The sequence below is a fragment of the Macrobrachium rosenbergii genome, chromosome 50 (genome assembly GCF_040412425.1).
Source record: "Macrobrachium rosenbergii isolate ZJJX-2024 chromosome 50, ASM4041242v1, whole genome shotgun sequence".
Taxonomy (NCBI): Eukaryota; Metazoa; Arthropoda; class Malacostraca; order Decapoda; family Palaemonidae; genus Macrobrachium; species Macrobrachium rosenbergii.
The window spans coordinates 34302944-34325744 of NC_089790.1; the positions used below are offsets into that span (position 1 = coordinate 34302944).

Consider the following 22801-nt stretch of genomic DNA (forward strand, 5'->3'; position numbering starts at 1 on the left):
GGTTATATATTATTAGACAAGATATATATATATATATATATATATATATATATATATATATATATATATATATATATATATATATATATATGTGTGTGTGTGTGTGTGTGTGTGTGTGTGTGTGTGTGTACGTGTCTGTATAATATAATGTATAAAACGTGCGTAGACAATGACTAATTTCTTTACTTAACATGCGAGGAATATTAAATTCTGAAAGCACATTTTGTCCTGTCAGACACTGATAATGTTGATGGTATCATTGACACTAGCGAGGAAGAATTTGCTTTTGATGATGACAGTCACACGACAGTGGTGATAATTCAAGGGGTGAAATTAATGGCGTGGATGCTGGTAGTGATGACAGTAATGAGGATGCGGATTAAATGCACATTTTACTTAATGAATTTGGACCACCCAGTTTTCCATCACGGGACACTGTGAACCAATCCGTTACCCCCGGAAAGGTGAGGGGTGTAGTGCCGTCAGTGAACCTCATGCGGTGCACTGTAGGCATTACTTAAGGTTCCTTGCAGCGTACCTCCGGCCCTTAGCTGCAATCCCTTTCCTTCCTTTTACTGTACCCCCTTTCATATCCTCTTTCTTCCATCTTACTTTCCACCCTCTCCTAACAATAGATTCATAGTGCAACTGCGAGGTTTTCCTCCTGTTACACCTTTCAAACCTTTTACTGTCAATTTCCATTTCAGCGCTGAATGACTTCATAGGACCCTTTGGCCTAAATCCTGTATTCAGTTCAATTCAATTCAATTCAACCAACCTGTCACCCAAAACTCGATGGACTACCAACAGAACACCTGAAGCTCTATTTTGCTTAGAGTTTTGTCTAGTAAATCTTTGATGTAAGGACTCTGTATGAAAATCAATGGATACAATTTCATATTGCGCATCTAAGCGAAAGAGAAGGCCACTGATGGATCAAACAAGGTCAACCATTTGTCATTAAGATATATTCTGTTTTTAGGAGTTTTTCTAGGAATGGGACTCATCAAAAAAACCTTCTGAGGTTCTGTTGGGATTACACAAACTCATGTCAGGCGGCACCTTGGTTTCCTAAACAGTAAGGAAGGAAAAGGTTTGATACTGTACCTTCTGAAGTTTCTGCCTGTTACGGATACTTCGAAAATTCCATCACCAGCATATGGATTATATTAAGTCAAACCAATCATTAACGACTTCCAAAGTTTTTTCAGAAGCCATTATTACCCTGAAAGATAAATAACAGGTGATAAGAGCCTTATTAATTCTAGAGGAAAGACCTTTCATTTGCGGCATTATATGCCAATAAATGCCAAACGAGCATTGTGCTACGTTTAGGGTAAAGGTTTGGTCTTGATGTGGGCAATATCGGGATATACATTCATGTTTGAAATATACAAGGGAGCAGCTGATATGCAAGTAAGTGGCGATGGGGCCACAAATGACCTGGTTACGCGGCTTCTTGAGAAAGAAGTATTTCATCATGATCATCATCTTGTACTAGATAATTACTTTTCTACTCTAAAGCTGTGTTGTGCTCTGTGGGAGAAATGTACCACAGTTATTGGAATAGTGTGCACAAAGATCACCAATGGATGCAATAAAGAAAAAACATGTATATACATGTATGCACACACATGTATATATGTATGTATGTATGTGTGTATATTTATATGTATACAAACACCGCTATTACATTGGATAATTCCTGGCAAGAAGTAGATTTCATGGCGTCTCAGGGATGCATTATTACATTAGTTGTGTTACCATTTTATCATACGTGTTGTTTGATGTTTCATACATTACTATATACATTATGTAATTCATATTTGTCTTGAAATGTATTTAGCACATTCTTCAGACCCATGCATTAAGTCCACTGTATCCCTCAGTCTTGACTATTTGTCTCTCCACCCCCAGAGATAATCTCTGGCTACACTCTTGCTATCATACTGTTTATTTTGGTAGAAACGTAATATATGCTCTTTAAAATGGCTGACTCTATGTTGTAAAATATTTTCCAATAGATTCCACGTATGACAAAACCCTAGCACCAGTCACCAAAATAATGTGTTTGGTGCTTGGCTGAAGATTTACAAAGTTTACCGCAGATTAAACGAAGAGGGATATCGATCCTAATAAGACGAAAATTGTGTACTTTGAATTCGATGAATGGGATCCTCGTCTGAGGAAACCCAGGATTACGCAGCAGTAGCACGTGATTACGTTGACTACTTGATGAGTTATGACGGTTTCTATAAATAAAAAACGCACAAAATTCGTACCAAAATATTAATATTTGGACTCCAGAATATTCATAGCGCATTGGTGACTTCAAATCAACAAAATTAGGCGTGATAGACGGAATTTAGAGTGATTTTGTACCCTTACTACAAATGTGTGGCAGACCACTTGATAGCTTTGCCATTGGTATCTACAGAATCACAACTTTAGCCCAAAAGTGTCCAGATTCCACAAGAATAATCAAACTAATTACTCGTGGATATAATTGGTGGGCAACTAAGCTGCAGTTGTTCCAGTAATGATCTTATATGAAAATTAGCAGAAAAAACTTCATTGGAAAAGCATTTTTGGGTGCAGTATTGGGTGCACAAAAGACCTTCCAATGGACTGAGCGCGAATAAAGAAAAAGTTGTTGGATTGGAAGGCCTTAATATCTAAAAAGAATAAGCTGGGCAATTTGCATAAGAAGATTGACAGGCGCTAAAATATGTGTTTGTGTGCGTGTAACTTACAACAGATTATCAAGTGCTGATATAAATATAGAAAATTGCCAAGGATAGAGATGCTTTGCAAAAAAAAAAAAGATATATTTTATATTCATAGAAATAATCCCATTCTGTGTAAGGACCAGGTTCAGTGTGCTTCATACATGTTTAACATGCACCGTTTCTGTCTTATTAAAAATAATAACATTTTGTAGCGAAGCTTATTCTTAAGATGTCCTCTGTAGTTTTATCCAAAATTCCTGTGCGTAATCGCTTCATTTTTTTCCATTATCTTGATCATTTTATGATGATTCAGATGACTTTGTTTGTTTTGTGCTTTTGATTCAGTGACGCCACATACTGAGTATTTTCCCAGGTGATCAAGTTTATTATTCCGTTTAAGATTATTTAAATCTTGTAGTCGCTACACTTACCATATACGTTCTGCATCTTCTGGATGCATATGCAAACTTGAATAGCAAAAATTACTATATTATATTGAATTTCGTAAGAGCTTTTTGTGTATTGTTTATTATTTGTTCCCCTCCTTCTGTGAAAGTGACTAAATGTTATTGTCTGAATTCCAGAAACAGTTGTGGCCTAATTCAAAGCCCTGAACGAAGGGAAACCACAGTCCTTCAGGATGCCTACTTTAGTGTCGCCTGTCTACGCCGTTTTTATGGAAAATGTTCAGCTTTTAAGGTAATATTTACTAGGAGTTTTGGTCAGTGTGCGCTAGAAAAGTGATGTGAATGGTGAACGCAACGTACCAAGGGCATTTAGTATTTTTAGGTTTCTTGTACCTTAAGGGGTGTATATCCGTCGTGTAAACGCATACTTGTTATATTTATTTGCCGAAAACCAGGGTACTATCGTCGCGAACAAGTTGTGACTATAAGTGAACATTACCATTATTTAGGGTTGCCAAAGATAGTTTGAGGGTTACTTTGGATTACTATACTAATTTCTAATTTCTTGTAGCCTTTATACCGTGGACTTTTAATAACATTTTAAGCAATCTACAGTATTTTCAAGATCTTTTTTGAACAATCAGATCTTTAATAGTGATGCCTACCATTTAAGCTTATCCTAACCTACCGTACCTCCATCGAAACTTCAGGAATATTTTGGTGTTCGCTCAAATAATTTCATTTTACTGCATGACTCTTGTAAATATTTATTTTCACAGTTTTTATTGTAAACCTTCATAAAAGACGTTTTTTCAGCATATTACTATTCAACTGTAACTGATAACCAAATAATGCAGCATGCGTAGAAATAGAAACGAAATCATACAAAAAGATTTCTATTTAATCTTTATCTTCTTATGTTCTGGATCTTTTCACTGTCTTGATAGCTGAATAGCCGGAAGTGCCCCAGTGCTAAGCTTGACATCATGAATATCGTAAATCCAAATCGATTTAATCTTCATTGTATTTGTATTTTTAGTTTGGTTTGTTCTATTGTGAAATAATGAAACATTTTCGAGGAGGACTTACTATTTTTAGGAAATGGCGCCCTCTCTCAAGCACCGTCGGATATCGAAAACATGTATTTTCTTCATTTTACTTTCAACTTTTTCGAAGAGGGCTGGCGGGGGAGGGGAGGCCCAGGGTCCTTCTTCACGGTGGTAGTATGGGAGAGGCTGTAGTGTTAAGTTCTGAGACATCAAGAAAAGCATTTTGAATGTCTCCATTCAAAACTTTTGTCGAGCATGGTGGCGTTTAACTTCTTCAACTACATTTAGTATCATGTACTACTGTAACCATTTCCGGGTGATAAAGTCCCAGAAGTTTGTGTTTTCAATTCCAAACGAAAGTTAGGGGACATATTCGAATAATTTGTTTTTTCAAAAGATTCTGTTCCCTCGTGAATACTTTAGTGTAATTTGCTTAAATTACACTTTCATGACAGTGATGTCATTATCTTTCACATTGCTCTGTTCTATCAACGTCACCAAAGATCGTATTGCATCAACATATTAAACATGTCTGAGATATTATTTTTAACTCTCATACCTTTTTCTTTAAGATAATTAATATATATATTAATTATATATTAGTTTAGTATATTATATATTTATTAATATTAATCATATATTAATTCCCCTTAAATGGCAAATGAGATTCTTTTATGTAACTCCTTTGGAATGCCAGAAACAGTTTGGAAATCACCCAGTGACCAAGGTCATGGGGGTTTGCAACCCCAGACCCTCTGTTGATATTGCGAAATACCAGAGAAAGAATAAAACAGCCACGTGGATGTGGTGCATAAGAGAAAAAAAAAAGCATTTGTTAAAAAAGAGATTTGTGTGCAGGGATTGGAGGAAAAGAGCGATTGTGTCAGGAACTCTATGTAATATTGCATCTGAAATTTCCAAAATGATGACAGCCTTAAAACCATGAATTTGCAGGGAACGTGAACTTCATAGACTGGAGGCACTTCATGCAAGAAATGTGCGGCTGATGGAGCAGGTAGAGGGCTTGCGAAATATCGTGCAGGACATTGAAGCGAGAAGAACCAGGCGACAGGTAATAACTTTTCTTTGCATCACAAGTTTTGTAGCCTCTTCCCCATTAGAGCACTTCCATTTGCTATTTGTAGGCGTGAACATGAATAGACTGGGAAGTTCGTTGTCTTTACGTCACAACTGATCGGGTGTGTTGCGAGAACGGACGAGAAGGCTTTTTACAACAGAATGTAGAAAATGACAGAACAAAATCACAGTAAACATGATAGAAAGGGAAGTTAGCCCTTTGAATCCCAAACTATTTTTTTCTGACGGGTAAATAACACTGTACCCCGTCAATAACTGCTGAAGTTTATACAAAACTAATCAGATTTAACTAAAACCTTGTTGGTTTAATGCTTGCTTGATGGATAAAACCCGCATGTATAAACTCAACTAATAGTGCATGTGCATACACGCTACCGCAAGAAGTAACAGTTTCTGTATGAAAGAGATTGCTTTTTGCGTGGATACATGCTCCTTGCTGGTTTATTATGAATGCAAATTAACGTAGAACTTCCATCAAAATATAATATTCAATTGAGAGCATTAGGGCATTATGTAAATTTCATGTTTCAACTGCAAACGCCATTAAATGTGGTTTTGGCAGCAGTGGAGAACGGAGGTGCTTGCTAAGTGCTCTCGCATTTTGAGTGAATCAATTATCATTTTCCTTATGAAACTGGTAGCGTTGTACGTAAAACAAAATCATGAAATACGAGAGTCAACAAAACTGCATTACGGTTAGCATGGGATGAACGCCGATTTGTCCTGCTTGTAGATCTGATGGAGCAAATGGTGAAGATTGGGTAGGATGTGAATGTGATGGGTGGTCTCATATAATAGGAGATGGGTGTTTTTAGCAGGCATAGGTGATGATAATATCAAGAAATTGAAACGGCTCTGTCTTGATTGCTCTGACAGAGCGCATTTATTAGTGAATAAATGCACTAATTGTGTTTATGGATGAAGGGAACTGTGAGGTAAATGGAATTTCTGAACTAATTAATATTATAACCATTGAATATTTAACAAGAGCACAAATAGAATTATAACGTGTAGCACCATGATCTGGTCTCATTGTGAAAAGCAGTGGAAAATGAATGAACTTTCTGGCAGACTCGGCAGATTTGCCCCGAGAGAGAACTGATAATCTGAAAAAGACCGAATTACTGGAAGTTTCTAAGAGGACTATTTAGTGCTGTTCTTATGATGCTCATATACTGTAATGGGGTAAGAACTAGCTAATAAGGTCTTTATAGGCTTCAGGTAAAATGGCTGAGAAAAAAGTAAGGTTGCTAGTGCACTTAATGATACTCCAGTTGTTAATACGTCTACTTTCTAGAGAGATTTTTGTTGAATTTGCAGATGGAAGCAGTAGAGATGATGTTGCTACCATGATATATAACATGGTGCTGTAACAAACAGATCAGGAAAATGAAACCAAAGCTTTTGATCTGCAATGCTTATAGTGAAGAGGACGATGTGGTTGATGAATCAGTAGACAGAAATTATTATCAGCTGTCATTCTCTTATATGTAGGAAAAGATATCTAAATTCTTTTACCTGATGATAAAATGTCTGATATCACAGCACTGGGCGCGAGTGGTGGAGTAAAGAAGTAAGTCTTTGCAAGAAAATGTAATCCATGTGAATTCTAGGAGTCGGTCAGTCTTCTGTGCCCTCGCCCTGCTTTTCCAGGCCTTTCAGTTCTTGAATTAACAAGAATGTTTTATGTGAAATTAAAAAAAAAAAGTCTTTTAAACTCTTCACCTTACACTTATCTTCCTTATTTCAAGTTTTTTTTTTTTTTTTTTGAAGTATGGACTAGAATATTGCCAGTTGTCCAGCCGAGTGAAAAGAGGATGTTAGCCTAAATGAAAGAAAGAAAATGAAACGAAGTACAAGAAAAAAGGTGTACAGACCCACTTGCTCTTCTTTCATCGTTTTGAAGGCCTCCTAAGGCCTCTAAACTCTGTGACTTTTGTGCCCTTGTTTTTCACCAATAAAAAATCGAAAGTTTTTTAAAGCTACCACTCATTTTCAGATCTGCGCGAGAGTTGACAAAGCGCAAAGTGGAAGCAATGTATTAAAGTTGAAACATTTTCAGTGTGCTATGAATGTCATTCTTGCTTGGAAAACCTGTACTCTTCACATTTTCGTTCAGAAATTATTAATATGTTACAATACCCGCTGTTGTGTGCGTGTGTTAATTTTTTTGTGACTTCTTGCCGTCCTTACTTTATAACAAATATATCAATTTTTTCATTACGTGTTTTTCTCAAATTCTCAGGTTATTAAGAAAAAGATGACGAAAATGCTGCTTATTGTTTCAGAAGCCCTTTAGATTTTAGATTTTCTGTAAAGTTAATACATACATAGAGTTCTGAATTCTCCCTTCCTAAAACTTTTAGTGAAATGTTGTTGGCAGGTTTAGCTCCTCCCTGCCAGTTTGTGGTCTAGCTCGTATGAGCTTCTCTTTAAAAATTAGCGCAGCATCGCGACTCGGCCCTAATCCTAGCAATAATCAAGACACATGATTACCTTTTTCTTCAGAATTCAGATCACAACAGATTGTCTAGCTATAACGACATTTCTGGTCATGACATTCGTTTTAAGCCTTCCGCGGAAGTCATTCAAATCATAGGCATGTATTCTAAGTGTTCGTAAAATTTCTTTCTAATCTCGAAAAATACTGAAAATTCTAATTTCAGAGACGGAGGTTCGGTTTGCGAGGGGGCGTCTTCAGGGTGTATTTTGAGGACGAAGCTCCCTGAATTGCATCCTGACAGGGATGGAAAATAGTTTCAAAACCCCTTTACAGCAAGTGTTGTTCAGTAAAAGTAGAACATTTTACAAGACCAAGGCCTTCAGAACTGAAACCCATGGGATGAACATCTCCCTAATGCATGGCTAGGATTTTTTTTTTTTAAATATTGGCATCGAAAGGAAATGCATATATCATCACGTAACTACCACGTCAGTTTGACAGATAAGGAAATAATTAGCTTTCATTAATTTATGGCATGGATATTGGCTAGAAATTTACAAGTTACACCTTGAATACATAACATTTCCTATGCAAATACTCGAGAATTATATTCTGTAAAACCCAGCCATTCCTTTTATATGACCTGCTGTACATATTAATGTAGTTAAGGAAGAGAATATTTACTACGTGATCATTGCTATTTATTACATTCTTTTTCTTTCCTCCGGCAGAGTGGATTTTGTGCAGTGGTAAGAGAATTATTTTCCTTTTATAGGATTACTTGAATTTGTTATTGGATAAGATGATTACCGCAAGTAAGTGTCACTTGGAAATTGCGGCAACTTTGCTATTCGCATAACCATCATCTCTTATCAACACCTGGGCTTAAATTTCAGTATGCGCCTTATATTATTTATTCTTATCGTACTTTTTTTGTATATTACCAAGAACAAAATTCTCTTACTGAGCAATTATAGAAGTTCCATGCAAATAACCAAACACCCATGTTAGCCATTCTGCATCTTTCACCTAATCATGCCTTGATATTATCGATTAATCCATTGTGCATAATCTGAGCAGAAGAGCGGAGAATAAGCTTAACAAATTTTCTACCTTTTACGCCCATTGAAATGTATCTATACGGATTCGATGGATGAAATAAGAAGGATCTTTGACTGGGGATAGCCAGAAGTACCTTACCCACGAGGTTTGTAACTCAGTTTATAAGTGTCTGATAGGCATACCCTTTGAGTTATCTTAATAATAGGGCACCTAATCAGTTGGCCTTTGAAGTACTCTATACCCTTAGTAGGTGAACTTCCCTTTCATTCTACCATTCGTAGAAAGTTAACTAGAAAATTTTATACACAGACTCCTTACTTCTTATCTTTGATTAGTAGACTAGAATCTTTTTGCTACAGTGCTGGGGTGAAGTGTTAGACAGTTTCAGTTTTAAATAACCTTAGGAGCAGCAACTTTTAGACTCCAGGTTCCGTTTATGCTCAATATTTTTGTTATAGACCTTATCGATGTTCATCGTTTCTGTATGATTATGAAGATTTGAAAATTAGTTCAGTTTAATAAATATATTTCCTACATCTCTCTCTTTCAGTCACCTCTTGTCATGTTAATTTGTTTTCTTGTTTTTCGTATATTGTACTTCAGGTCTTTTAACTTATTCCTATTCCTTAATTTCTTTATTTTCGTTTACTTCCTCATGCATTTACTTTCAAGATCAATACTAGGATTAAACTTAATATTTACAACCATTCTTTCAGACGTGGACCTAAGAGTTCGTCCAACATGGAGGTCAAAAGAAATTACGGAAAGGTACTGACGACATGACGTCAGTTAAAAAATAAAATAGAACATAAAACGCAAAGTTTTAGAGTAAGGAACTTTTCCTGAACGGGAAATTTTCCACAATGTCTACTTTGAGAACTCAGTCATTACACAGACTTGATTAAAATCCAGTTTTTAAAAGTTGCTTAAGAGAATTTTTCAACTTTTTAAAAACAATTGAGAAAATAAAAACAACAAAGGCAACATTCTTTAGAAAGTGAGCGTTCCTTACGGGATCCGGAGAGATTCGGGAAGTTTTATTCTATTTTAATGTGACTGTCGGGACTGACTTGTCTGATTACAAAGGTATCAAAGATTGGTGCTAAAACTTGCAAAGATAAACCAGTTAAGAATACCTGGCAAACCCTTTAGATGTTGAATTGTTCTGCACATTAATTTTATACAATCCTTACATAACCTCAAACTGCAAGCTCGCAATTCAGTCAAAGTTGAAGTACTAGAAATATCTCGAGCTAAACCAGGAGGTGGGCAAAAACCTCTGGAAGTGTTTGTCTCTCCAGGAATACAAACCTTCGCCTTTTAAGTGGTATGTGAATATACGCAGGTAAGAGTGATACGTAAGGCCGGGTATTCGCGATCAGGTATACCAGTCAGTTCATCGAATCTGCCGTTAAAGCTTACGCCGGGTATTCACGATCAGGTTTACCTGTCAGTTCACCCATGACCGTTCGACGGATGAGCGTCCACACGCAAAGAGCAGAACTGTCAGTCGGACCATCAACTCGAGGTCATCGCCCTCAGTGCTCGCCTACCCTTCGTCATGGCAACGCTATTTGGCAGCAATGGAAACTCCGCTGACTGATAAGGAGGTGGAGATAAAAAGACTAGCTGCTGCGGCAAAAAGGCGTAACAGAGTAGGTCTAAGTATTGCCTATTAAAGAGAGATGTCTATTCTCATACAATATTAATGAACTAGGTTAAATTAGACCTGGGGGTTGGTGAAGTAATTTATGAAATAGACCATGAAGCCTTCTTGCACCAAAAACACCTTTCATGAAAAGGCAGGACACTGGCCTAGGCCTATACCAAATTGTCTGTATTTTACATGGAAATATATTGTTTTTTTTTATCATATGATTTGGACTCGCAACAGTCAATAAATAACGTCGCAGGGTCTAACAATGAAAAGAATTAGGCCTATACAAAAACGAAATCCAACAGTGAATTGTCACAAAAGCGTTGCTTACCCGTCCACATGTGCTATCACCTGTCAGCAAGTAATTCCATCAGTTCATCCGTTCTGGCGAGTGGACTGACTCGCCCACAAACTCGTCCACACATAAGTTTAAACGTCAGTTATGATGAACTGACAGATGGACTGACAGGTAAACCTGACCGTGAATACCCGGCCTTACATGTAGACAACAGGTTGTGGGCAGAGTCAATCCACTCACCACAATGGATGAACTGATGGAATTACCCAAGTTCTCCTGACCGACTGACAGGTGATCAAGTGTGGACAGGTAAGCAATGATTTTATGACAGTTCACGGCAGGATTTCACCTGGGAGGGATCTCAGCCACTCCGACCAGAATATGAATAAACTATGAATAGGCTTAATTTATTTAATTGTTAAACCCTGCAGCGTTATCTGTATGCCGTTACGAGTCAAAATCATATAATAAATATTTCAAACAATATTTCCATGTGATACAGTTTGGTGAAGGCCTAGGCAACTGTCCAGCCGTTTTATGAAAAGTGTTGCTATAATGAAAGTAGGCTTCACTCTCCATTTCATAAATAAATGAACTAACCCCTAGGTTCTAATTTAAACTCATTAATATTTTAAGAGAATATAAGTCTTTTTTTTAAATAAATATTTAGACCATACTCTTTTACGCCCTTTTGATTCTTTATTCCTGTTATTAAGTGAATTGCCGCAGCAGCTAGTCTATACAGTTCCACCTCGTCATCAGCCAGTGGAATCTCCATCGGTGCCATATAGTGTTGCTACGATGAAGGCTCGGTGAGGATGATGACTTCAATTTGATGGTCCAACGCACAGTTCTACTCTTTTCACATAGACTCCCATCGTGGGTGAATTGATAGGTAAAACCTGATCGTGAATGCTCCGGTCGTGGGTGAACTGACGGGTAAAACCTGATCGTGAATACCCGGCCTAAGTTTCTGAGGCGTTTCCTACAGCCGCAGGCTGTATTTCTAGTATCATGTTTTAGGCTCTTTATCTAGATTTAGCCATCTTTGTGTAGAAAATGTGAATATAAATCCAGGAGTACATACCTATCACTTCAACAGGGGCGACATACAACCGACACAGAAAACAGAACTCGGTATACAGGAGTAACGCGAAAAGGTAAGGATCATAAACTGTGGATAACTCAAAGAGGATCAACACTTAGCCGTGGGTGTTTGACCAAGAAAATGCTTCCGAGGCTCGGCTAGGTTAGGTTAGATTGAAGAAGAATGAACACAGCCATGGGTGTGGACAAAGAAAATATTTTTCCAAGGTTAGGCCAGGGTGACAGTTTTACACAAGAACAGTAGGGGTAAATGATCGGGCATGACACACATCGGTGGCAGTATTTTAATTTTTCACTCGATATTTAAATGGAGAAATAGCAAAAAATTAAAACTTTAAGGGTAATTCTATATATTAGCTCTGCACCTGTTTTTAACTTTTCAACTGGTTTTTTCTACACTTTTAGGGTTCTGATACTGGCAGTGCATCTGTTTGTTGTCGGCCAAATGGAATGTCCCTTCACCGTGTTTAGTACTGGCGGGGGAGCGGTACCCATACGTTAACAAGTTATTGCACTTGCCGGACGGGATATGAACCGTTCGAAACAGACGTAGCCGTGCTCTGTCTCGTGAAGATCGCGTATGGAAACCCCTTGTTGGATGGACTTCAGGGGTTAATTACAGGTTAATTAGACTTGAGCGCCAAAAATGAAAGGTAAATTCATAATTAGCAACCAAAAAACTGTAGAAAAAGTCAAGTTATAGTGCTGTCGGCGACGCGGAGCTACCCTATAGTTCTACCAAATAAGCATGTGAAGTCTTCGTATAATAAATGTTGAAGGCAAATTTGAATCCAATATGGGGGTCCCCCCCAACAATGCTGATGCAACCTGAATGGTGCTTGAACACTTCCTTCCCAGCGTTCATTTAGCAGTATACTGAACACTAATTGCATATATATGTAATGTTTATCGATATTGCTCAATATTTTAGTTGTAATCAGCACGATAAAACAACATTTTGTTGCCTATACTATGAAAGTATGAGACATGGAATTCCCGTCTGTCATGTGGTTGAACTGAAATGCATTTTTACCTTTAGTCCGTGGTTTTACCGTTACGGACATCACAGCTGAAGCCCCACAGTGCTTATTTGAATGTAATTATACACATTTTGTTCTTAATTCACCCAAAATACCACTTAAAATACGTGAGAATGTTTGTTTACAGTAATTACCCATCAAAGTAGCGAAACTGTGGCGGGAACAATTTTCCAGCCTTATTGTACATCTGGCTACCCCAAACATCCGAGAGCGGACGACGCATTAGTGAATCGTTTACGATAGAAATGTAGTATTTTGTTATTAGGAATTTTCATTTATTGAAGTCCATATTATTATTTATACTTCTGAGACGTGTAATGTGTACATATGAGTGTTACCACTTTGGAAAAAATGCAAGAAAGTTGAGTATGACACTTTATCTAGAATTGGTACGAATGTCAAGATGCCATGCCGTCAAAATACAGGAGAGAAATAAAGGTTTTAATTCCAAAATTATTACTTAAAACACCATTATATTCGACAAAACTTAAACTATGTATATGATATATATATATATATAATATATTAAACTGTATGTAATATATATTAATGAATTTTAAAAATGTAGCTACATCGTAACGTTCACAGCAAAAGAGGTGAAATTTGTCTCAGAAATCTGGTTTGTTCCAAGAACGAATATTTTGAAATGAATTATAATGATCACGTAATACATTTACTCAATTTATAACCTTAATCTGGTGTTTAAATATTATCTAGCGCCTGGCGTCCCGAAAATTCGCTAGAGTTCCCCGTCCATGGCCCCAAGGAAGCCAGCGTTTACCATTGATGTAAAGGAAACGGTATCAGCGTCTATGGGTACAAATTTTTGCAGATTTAACGCAGGAAATGGGTAGTTTGTTTACACAAGTGGCCCGGCAAATATCGAGATGGCGTAACTCGTTCACTTTTGAAGTGTTTTAAGCAAAAGTTTCGAGAGCGTCATGGCCGGTAAGTTAGCACCGTGCACGGCTAAATCTTAATGAACCTCTGTTTAATCGGAAATATGTCATTATTTCGTAATTTAGGAGAAAACAGTTACTTGATAAGAACGTAGAGGTCTCGGCGTGTTGTGTAGAGGGGGCATAAGTCCCATTGATGCAGATGGGGGCGCGTTCAAAAGCATTTTCCGGAAGTGTCCAACAGCGAAGAAATTACGCAGTGCGTCACGGGTCGAGCTTTCACCTGTAAACTTGGAACTGAAGTTTCGTAAAATTTTGATTAATTACGCATGTTGATCAGAGATTGAAGTGCAACCATTATATAGCCTATACAGTATTTCACCAATGTGAATGTTTTGGAAATAGAAGGTGATATAAATGTTTAGGCTATATTGTGAGCGTTCATCGTCGCTGCCCAAGTGTTGATAGCCTGTTACTGAATGTTTATTCCATTGCAGGAAGTAACAAAACGGTTTGATAAACGATTTTATGAAGTTTAGGCTGTTAAGCCTAGCACTAGTCTAGGACACTTACGGTCAATCTTCGATTAAGACAGTGAAAACAAGGAGTTAAGAGTGGTTGACAGCAGGGTATAAAGGATCAGGAAATTAAGGTGAAGTACAAGGATCTGAAGTTGGACATGGGAGCAAACCCCACAGTTGCACTAGGCTAAGGAATAAAAGTTGGTGAGGTTGGACGGCAAGATTGAGGAAAGGAGGCAAAGGTAGGCTATTACGTATTTTTTTTTTTTTTTAACTATTTAATATGTGATAATGGGAGGAGGTTGGTATTAATATACTAGCATGAGGGACTGTTCAAATTCAGGCAGTGACCTTTTAACAGGATCTCGTTATGTTTGAAAAATAACTTGAAACTGAAGGATGCTTGGTCCCTGACACCATGTACAGTGTACTAATGTTAAGTAATGCATACGCTGTGGTTCAAGGTTAAGTAGGTTTTATTTGAGAGATTTGCAAAATCATGTAACTGATATTCAAAATCTCCCAGCAAGTTGGTCTAACCATTGCTCAATTAGGCTAATGTTAAAACTGGGAAATTTATCATTGGGAAAATGGTCTTGGAAACTGAATCGCAATATCTTAGACAATGATGTAGTGAAGGAAAATTTCCATATGGCTTGGAGCAATATCAGAGAAAAGATAGACTTGAAAATATGGTATGCTGGTGGGATTTTGCTGAAATTCAGCTCATCTTTCATTGTAAAATGTTCTAAATTAATTGATGAGGCAAAAATATGGTTTATTACATTTACTGAACTACTGGTTATAAGAGGAAATGCACAACCTGCTTGCTCTGAGCATGCAGGTTTCCTTGGCCATGCAAGCTCAAGCAACGGGGTTGGTAGTCACTCTCGCTCTTCTTTGGCAATACATAGTGTGAAACCTACATGATGATCTTGCTCGGGGTGTCTGGTATATCAGGAGAGGTCTCGGATTGCTTCCACCTCTCGTGCTTGTGGTTCACTGCTGATACTTTGGGAGGATGAGGGAGGAGGCAAGTGGACTCAGTCCTACCCTCTGTCTTCTTCTTTGCTGGTTTCTGAGACACAAAACAGTTTAGCAGAGAGGCTAAAGTCTGAACTTCGTAAAACGAGGGAGCCTGAGTCTGGTGTAACTCCCTTGAAGTTAATGAGGCTTGTGCCTCAGGAAAACCAGTGGGGCCTGAATGCCCCTCTCATCAGGAACCCCTGCATTTCCGAGAGATTACTGTATTTCTCTCATTCGTGAGTGTAATAGTCTTTAGGAGGTGCACTTGGCCTTTATGCCTACCTCCAGTCTTGTCAGCGGAACTTTTCAAAGTGGGGGCCTCTGTAGATGAGCCCTTTGGTCTGGTTACCATGGTCACAGCTGGTTCAGGGTGTTTTGGAGGAGATAAACAACCTGGCCTATGGGCCAGGTACTTCTCTAGCCTCCAACAGATCCAGCAAACTCCTCCTGCCTCTTTTATGTCAGAGGAGGTATTACGCATTGGAAGGTGTAGCGGCTACCCTTCACCAGTTAGACTTGTCAGTCAGCAGAATGATGAATGAACTTCCTTGGAGAGGCTCTGTCAGGAGGGATTTGCATCTCTGTTGAGGGAGTTGACTGACTTGGAAACTGTTGCCATGGCTTCTCTGCAGACTGTTTTATGACTCAACCTCCAGTTGAACATGTTACAGACTTTGCTGTCATAGATGTCCCATCTCAGGATGAGGAGACCTTGATCAGGAGGTGGTTTTTTTCTGGAGGTAAGGCCCTGACTTACTTAGCATACCAGTGTACCAAACAAAGGAGTAATTTTGTCCTTTGAAAGAGGGGCAAGGCTATCTCCCTCTTTTTTGAGATGAGTTTTTGAGCAGAGTAGCCTCTCATGAAGGGATAGTTTATGGTTGTGTTCTTTTGCTTCTCTTCCCCAAGGGTAGTATTGATGCAGCAATTTGGCTTGGGAGGTTAGATTTTTAGGACCCTTTATCATCAACTCTGCCATGACTATCAAGTCCACTGCAGAGGCTAGGGCAAGCGGACCCAAGTAGGTGGTTCTATTAAAGCCCTTACCATCTGGGATGATGAAGAAACCAGTGTTTCCAAATTCCAGACGGCCAGCTCAACCTCCTCCTGTTAGGAGGGGTTGTTGCACCCAACCCTCAAATTTAGCCAGGAAAGGTGTTTTATATGAATGACTTACCAAGTAATTACATAGCTAACATTTCTAGTATTGGCAACTAAAATTTGAAACTCTTGGTAGTGATTCTTTTGTTTTTTGGTGTAGGTGTCTAGCTGCGCCCACTTTCGGGGAAGATGAGGAGCAACTGAGCAAATGGTTTCAATTTGTTTCTGCCGGCTTCCAACATAGGTTGTGAGTAGCAGCTGAATTTGGATTACAGTGCTCATACTTTGCTGTTTTTTGGTTGTTCCTCAAATTGGTGAAGTATTCTTTGATTTTGGTAGCCTTTCGGCAATATTTACATAGGGTTTTGATATGAAAACCTTGGTATTCACGATTTTTTACTACTTGATTGTTACTTGGTACTTAGTTGTTGCGTTGCTGTGACAGTGTCAGATACCAGCACTTCTTCCACTCGATGTTGCAGCAAAGGCTGTAATACGAGATTAACCTCTGCTAGGTATGATTCTCACACTTTATATAACTTACCAAGTAATTACATAGCTATAAGTTTCTAACTCATCGGCAACTAGAATTTTGAAATTTGCAGTAGTGCTACTTTTGTGTTGGCTAGGTGACTGACCCTGCCCACTTTCAGGGTAAGAGAGGAGCCAGCTCAGCAAATGAGATCAATATGTTTCTGATGGCTGTGGTTACATTGATTAGCAGCAGCGGTTTTTTGGAATTTTGCTTCTCAGTTGATCTTATTTGGAATCATTTGGTGAAGTATTCTCACTTTTGGTAGCCTTTTCGGCACAATTAGATAGTGTCAGGTGTTATTTCAGACAGAATTACCAAATTTGACCGTTTTTTTCGCTGAACTTAGACTACTTTAGGCATTTTTGACACGTGACATGTCGGCTGTCTGATTCTGGTTCACAGAATTTTAGGTATTCCAGCAAAGTCTGCAATACTTATCTAATTAAAGCCTGTTATGACCCACATACACTCTGCACGACTTGTAGTGATCAAATATGTTCTCTTTACTTGACTTGTGAAGAATGTGTCTCATGGGATGTTGAAATGTGGAAGACTTTGAATAGTCATTTGAACAAGGTAGACAGAGACAAAAAGAGGAAGGCAGCCGTTAGAGCTAGTACAGTAGTAAGAAAACTTTAGCTAGTCAGGTTTCTGCTAAGTCCTTTAATGATGACATATCAGATTCTGTGTCTATTTTGCCACCTGATCCCACTTCTCAGTCTGTACCAACCACCCCTCACCCCTGCTCCCTTACTCCCAATCCCGACCCCATTACCAGCCTTGAGTCAAGAATTAACATTAACCTTAAGCTCGGGTTATTAGTAAATACAATGGAACAATTAGGCACTTTGGTGAAGATCCTAATGGACAAAATTAGTATTAAAAGTGTTGGTGAAGTGTCAGTCTGTCCTGCTGATTCCCGTAAGCAGAGGTCCCTGGCAAATTCCCCTAAACGTGGGAGGAGCCAAACTGGTAGCCCAAAGGAGGTCAGTGGGGTCTGCCCACAGGCAGTTGCCCCCTCAGTCGGATCTGTTGCCACATCCCAGGTTATGATGGAGTGCCGTTGGAAAGCCGTCCCCATGGAAGTGGATCGTCTTTCATCTAGTGCGTCTAGCAGTGATTTGAGTCCTCAGCGCCAATGGCGCTTTAAAGTAGAATCTCGCCCTTCAAAGAGGTGCGCAATAGAAGTGTCTCAGCCTCCTTCAGTCCCTGTTAAAAGGTTCAAAGAACCTATTGAAGAGCCGCTTCCATCATGTAGTTTTTGGGATAGCCCAGAATGATTCTCCCAGGATCACTTGAAGTTAGTGGGACAGTTTTCGTTAGTTAAGCGCGCCACTGCTCGTACGCGATCTTCTGCTTCTAAGACCTTGTGTTCTGATAAGAGTCCATCCTTAATTTCGGAGAGTATGTCTGGACATAAAGTTGTATCTGAGCATCCATTAGCACCCGTGCGCCCAGCCCCTGAAATTGTAGCTCCAGAACACTCATCGTTGTCTGGATCTCTAGTAGCTTCTGGAAAGAAGTCTTTGACACCAAAGCACCCAATAGTGGTGCCAGAACTCTGACTCTTGGTCATGTGGTTGCTGATCGTGTGGTCTTTTCCAAGCGCCCGTTGGCTCCCTTTAGCTTACGAGCACCCATTGATCTCTGAGCGCCCATTGGCTTCCGAGCTAAGGTTCCTCTTGGCGACATTTACAAATATTTTCTTGCCTGCAGCTCTGTCTTCTCTGACTTCAACTTACTTGATGGATAGTCGGTCTGCAAATTCTTCGAGACTTCCTAAGATGGTATTGTCCTCTTCAACGAAGAAAGGTCTACATGAGGTAGAGAGGTGGCTTTCAAGTAAGGAAGAGCAGGAAGAGCTTCCTTTAATTGCCCGCCGACTAGATTGTCACAGAGGAGATATTTATCTTATGCAGCCAGAGAGGCCCTCTCCCTGGGAGCTTCTGCCTCTTCCCAGGGGCACTTCTCCAGGTTGAATGACTCATCACGAAGGTCGGCGTTTACTTTGGTGAAGATTCTTTTCTCGACGTCAGAATTGGACCATTTAATCAAGCACCTTTTTAAACTTTTTGAAGTGCTCAGCTTCTTGGACTGGGCAGTAGGAGCACTTGCCTGCAAGATTAAAGATTGTCCACATGTTCTGGAAGACTACTCTTCGGACTTTGTAGTTGTCATCTCCTGCCTTGATAAAGGTGTAAGAGACGGTTCTGTGGAGTTATCCTTGCTTTTTGCCATGGGTATTCTTGAGAAAAGGGAGCTTTGGTGTCCCTACACCACGAAGGGAATCACTCTTTCACAGAAACCCGTGCTCCTCTTTTCCCTGCTTGATCAGAAACACTTGTTGCCTCAAGCAACAGTACTGCAGCTTGCCTCTGATCTGCAGAAAAAGTCTACCCAGGCCCTCCTCACACAATCAGCAAGATGCCCTAGAGAGACTCAGGCCTTTAGTTCGAGGACAGTTTCTCCAGTTCAACCTCAGCCCTTTTATGGTAGGGGCAGGCAATGAGGTTTCCCTAGATCTCGCTCAAGCGCCCGATTCACTCCTCGGGCAACCAAGAAGTCCACCAGTAAGCCACCTGCTCGTAAATGAGGATCTTAGTCTTGCGCACTCCTGGGGCAGCAAGACTCCTCTACTTTTGGAAGTATTGGGAAGAGAGAGGAGCAGAAAGCTGGATTGTGAAAGTTGTGAGGGAAGATTATTCGATCCCTTTCCTATGAAAGCCTCTTGTAACCAACAAACCTGTCATACTAACGGCATACTCTGTAGGGTCCAAGAGGTTTTCTGCCCTCTCCGAAGAAGTGTCAGTACTCATCGAGAAAGAAGCAATCGAATTGGTCAAGGACATCTTCTCGCCGGGGTCTACAATTGCCTGTTTGTAGTCCCCAAGGCCTCAGGGGGGCTAGAAGCCAGTTCTGGACATGAGTGCCCTGAATTTATATGTCCAGAAAACAAGATTCAAAATGGAAATGAGCCAGTAAGTCCTTGCATCCATTCACTGAGAAGATTGGATGATTTCAATAGACATGAAGGATGCCTACTTCCATGTCCCAGTTCATCAGGACTCGAAGTTTTTAAGGTTCGTTTTTCAGAACAAAGTGTACCAATTCAGAGCCCTTTGCTTCAGCCTGTCCACGGCTCCACAGGTTTTCATGGGAATCCTAGCTCCCATAACGAAATTGTTACACTTGATGGTGGTCAACATTTTCTCTGTATCTCGACGATTGGCTCATTCTCTCCCAATCAGAAGACAAATGTGCCGAGGACCTTCACAAGACCCTTCTTCTCACCCAGGAATTGGGCCTGCTAATAAACTTTCAGAAGTTGTAACTGACTCCTTCTCAGGAGATAGCTTATTTGCAGCTGAGGATAAACACACTGATTTTTCAGGTTTTTCCCTCCCCCCCAAAAAGGATAGACTGGTGCGTTCAGAAAGTGGACAAATCCCTCTCCCTTCATTCCTGTTCTGCAAACAGCTGGATGACCCTATTGGGGACCCTATCGTCCATGGAACAGTTCGTATCCTTGGGAAGGCTACACATGAGGAACTTGTGATTCTCTCTGAAAATCTGGTGGAACAGAAAGAAATACCTGGACGCTTTCGTTTTTCCAATAAAGCAGGATCTGCTTTGGTGGAGATCAAGAGACAAGTTCTCGCAAGGAAAGTCACTCCTGCCTCTGAGCCCTGACCTAGTGTTTTATTCAGACACATAAGACCTGGGCTGGGAAGCTCTCCTGGGAGACAAGGAAGTGTCTGGCCTTTGGACACCAAGTCAAAAGACGTGGCATATAAAATGTAAAGGAGTTGACAGCAATTCATTGGGGATTGCAAGCACTTGCAACAGAGGTGTCCGGAAAGACAGTGACTGTCCATTCAGACAATACCACAGCACTGTCCTATGTCAAGAAACAGGGTAAGATGGTACATTCATACAAAATGGCAGCAGAGATGGACTTCCCCCATTTTATCCACAAATAGGAAGTACAGAAACATTAGAAAAAAGTATCGATTTTTGGAGTTCAGGTTTTAATCGTAACAGAAGATTTGAGATCATCCTAACACGGCTTAGGATTGGCCATACCCGCTTCACTCATAGCTATATTTTAGAGGGAGCCAGTGCCCCAGTTTGTGCTCACTGTGATGGTCAGCTATCCATTGAGCACATGTTGGTGCACTGGCCTAAATTTAATCGCCTTAGGGCAAAGTACATACTAACTGGGAAGACTATTTTAGAAATTTTAAATGAAGACTTTAAGGTAGAATCTGGTTATTTTAATGAGATATGATTTTAGTATATTTAATAAAGATTTCAGTCCAATTAGTTTATATACTAAGTATATATTTTGAATATAAAAGTTTAATATATACTTATTTTTTGTTGGTTCTATCTAATATCATTCTTCATTTTTTACACTCATATTTTAACACTGAATTTTACTAGTAGGCCTATGTCATCATTCACCTATTCATTATCAATCATATCATTAATTTATATATTTCACCTTCATGACGGCGCTGAATAATCCTGATGGGTTCCAGCGCTTGTCTTCAAGACCTCAATTTCGTAATCAGTCAATCATTCATTGACCCTTTGCCAAACAGCAAGAGCCCTTCTCATTTGGGTGAATCAAAATCAGACCCAGATCCTAATGAGGTTCATTCAAGGGAAGTTCAGCATATTTGCGGATGAACTAAGCCCCCAAAAGCAAGTTATCCCCATGGAATGGACTCTAGATCCCCTAGTGTGCCTAGAGTTCTGGAAACTGTGGGGAAAGCCAGTTCTAGATCTGTTTGCGACTGCAAAGAACCATCGTCTCCCCAGATCCACAAGCATGGGCGACAGACGCAGTGCTCATAGATGGGTCTGACAAAGACCTTTATGCCTTCCCCCCATTCAAGTTGGTGAGGGAAGTCATAAACAAGTTCCGGAATCACCGAAATGTAATGATGACTCTAGCAGCACCATTCTGGCCAGGACAGGAATGGTTCCCGGACTTGCTGGAACTTCTGATGGACTTTCCAAGACTGTTGCCTCAAAAGCACAATTTACTCAGATAACCGCATTTCAGGTGGCTCCATGAAAGACTGTCCACTCTGGCCCTGACTGCATTCAGACTGCCAGCAAATTGGTATGAGTGAAAGAATTTTCAAAGGCAGTTGCAGACGCTATTGCTCATTGCAGGCAACAATCTTCAAGCAAGGTTTATCAGGCCAAGTGGACAGTCTTCCGTGACTGGTGCAAAGGATGCAACATCTCATCTTCTAAGGCGACTATAGCAGAGATTTGTGATTTCCTGCTCTTCTTAAAAACTTCCAGAGTTCTGTCTTCCTCAACAGTTAAGGGCTACAGAGCAAGGCTGAGCTCAGTATTTAGACATAGAGGAGTAGATCTCTCTAATAAAGATCTGTCTGATCTCATCAAGTTGTTTGATACGACTAAGCAGAAAGAAGAAAGACTGGTAGCCTGGAATCTGGACATGGTCCTGAAGTGGCTTTCGCAACCACGTTTTGAACCTCTTTGGTCAATCTCTTTGAGGGACCTCACAAGAAAGACTCTGTTCATGGTAGCTTTAGCCACTGCCAACCGCATTAGTGAGATACATGCTATAGCCAAGAGAATTAGATTCTCACAGGGTAACGTGATTTGCTCTTTAACCTTGGGTTTCTTAGCAAAAAATGAGAACCCCTCCAGTCCCTGGCCTTGCTCATTTGTTATAAAGAATCTGGTTGACATTCTGGGTCCTCAGGACATAGAAAAGACTCTTTGTCCTGTAAAGGCATTAAAATACTATTTGCTGAGAATGGATAAGATCCATGTTGTTTCGAG

At 39.6% G+C, this 22801-nt stretch overlaps 2 long non-coding RNA genes across 3 annotated transcripts in view; both read left to right on the forward strand.

Annotated features, from left to right (window-relative positions):
* Positions 1–9324, forward strand: part of LOC136832825 (uncharacterized) — a 13518-nt gene extending 4194 nt beyond the window's left edge. For both annotated transcript variants that reach the window (XR_010851331.1, XR_010851332.1), the window contains exons 2-4: positions 3314–3428; positions 5140–5257; positions 7950–9324. This is a non-coding gene — a long non-coding RNA (uncharacterized lncRNA). The remainder of the gene's footprint in view (positions 1–3313; positions 3429–5139; positions 5258–7949) is intronic.
* A 4715-nt stretch (positions 9325–14039) lies between these two features.
* Positions 14040–22801, forward strand: part of LOC136832828 (uncharacterized) — a 45701-nt gene continuing 36939 nt past the window's right edge. The window contains exon 1 of the long non-coding RNA XR_010851333.1: positions 14040–14552. This is a non-coding gene — a long non-coding RNA (uncharacterized lncRNA). The remainder of the gene's footprint in view (positions 14553–22801) is intronic.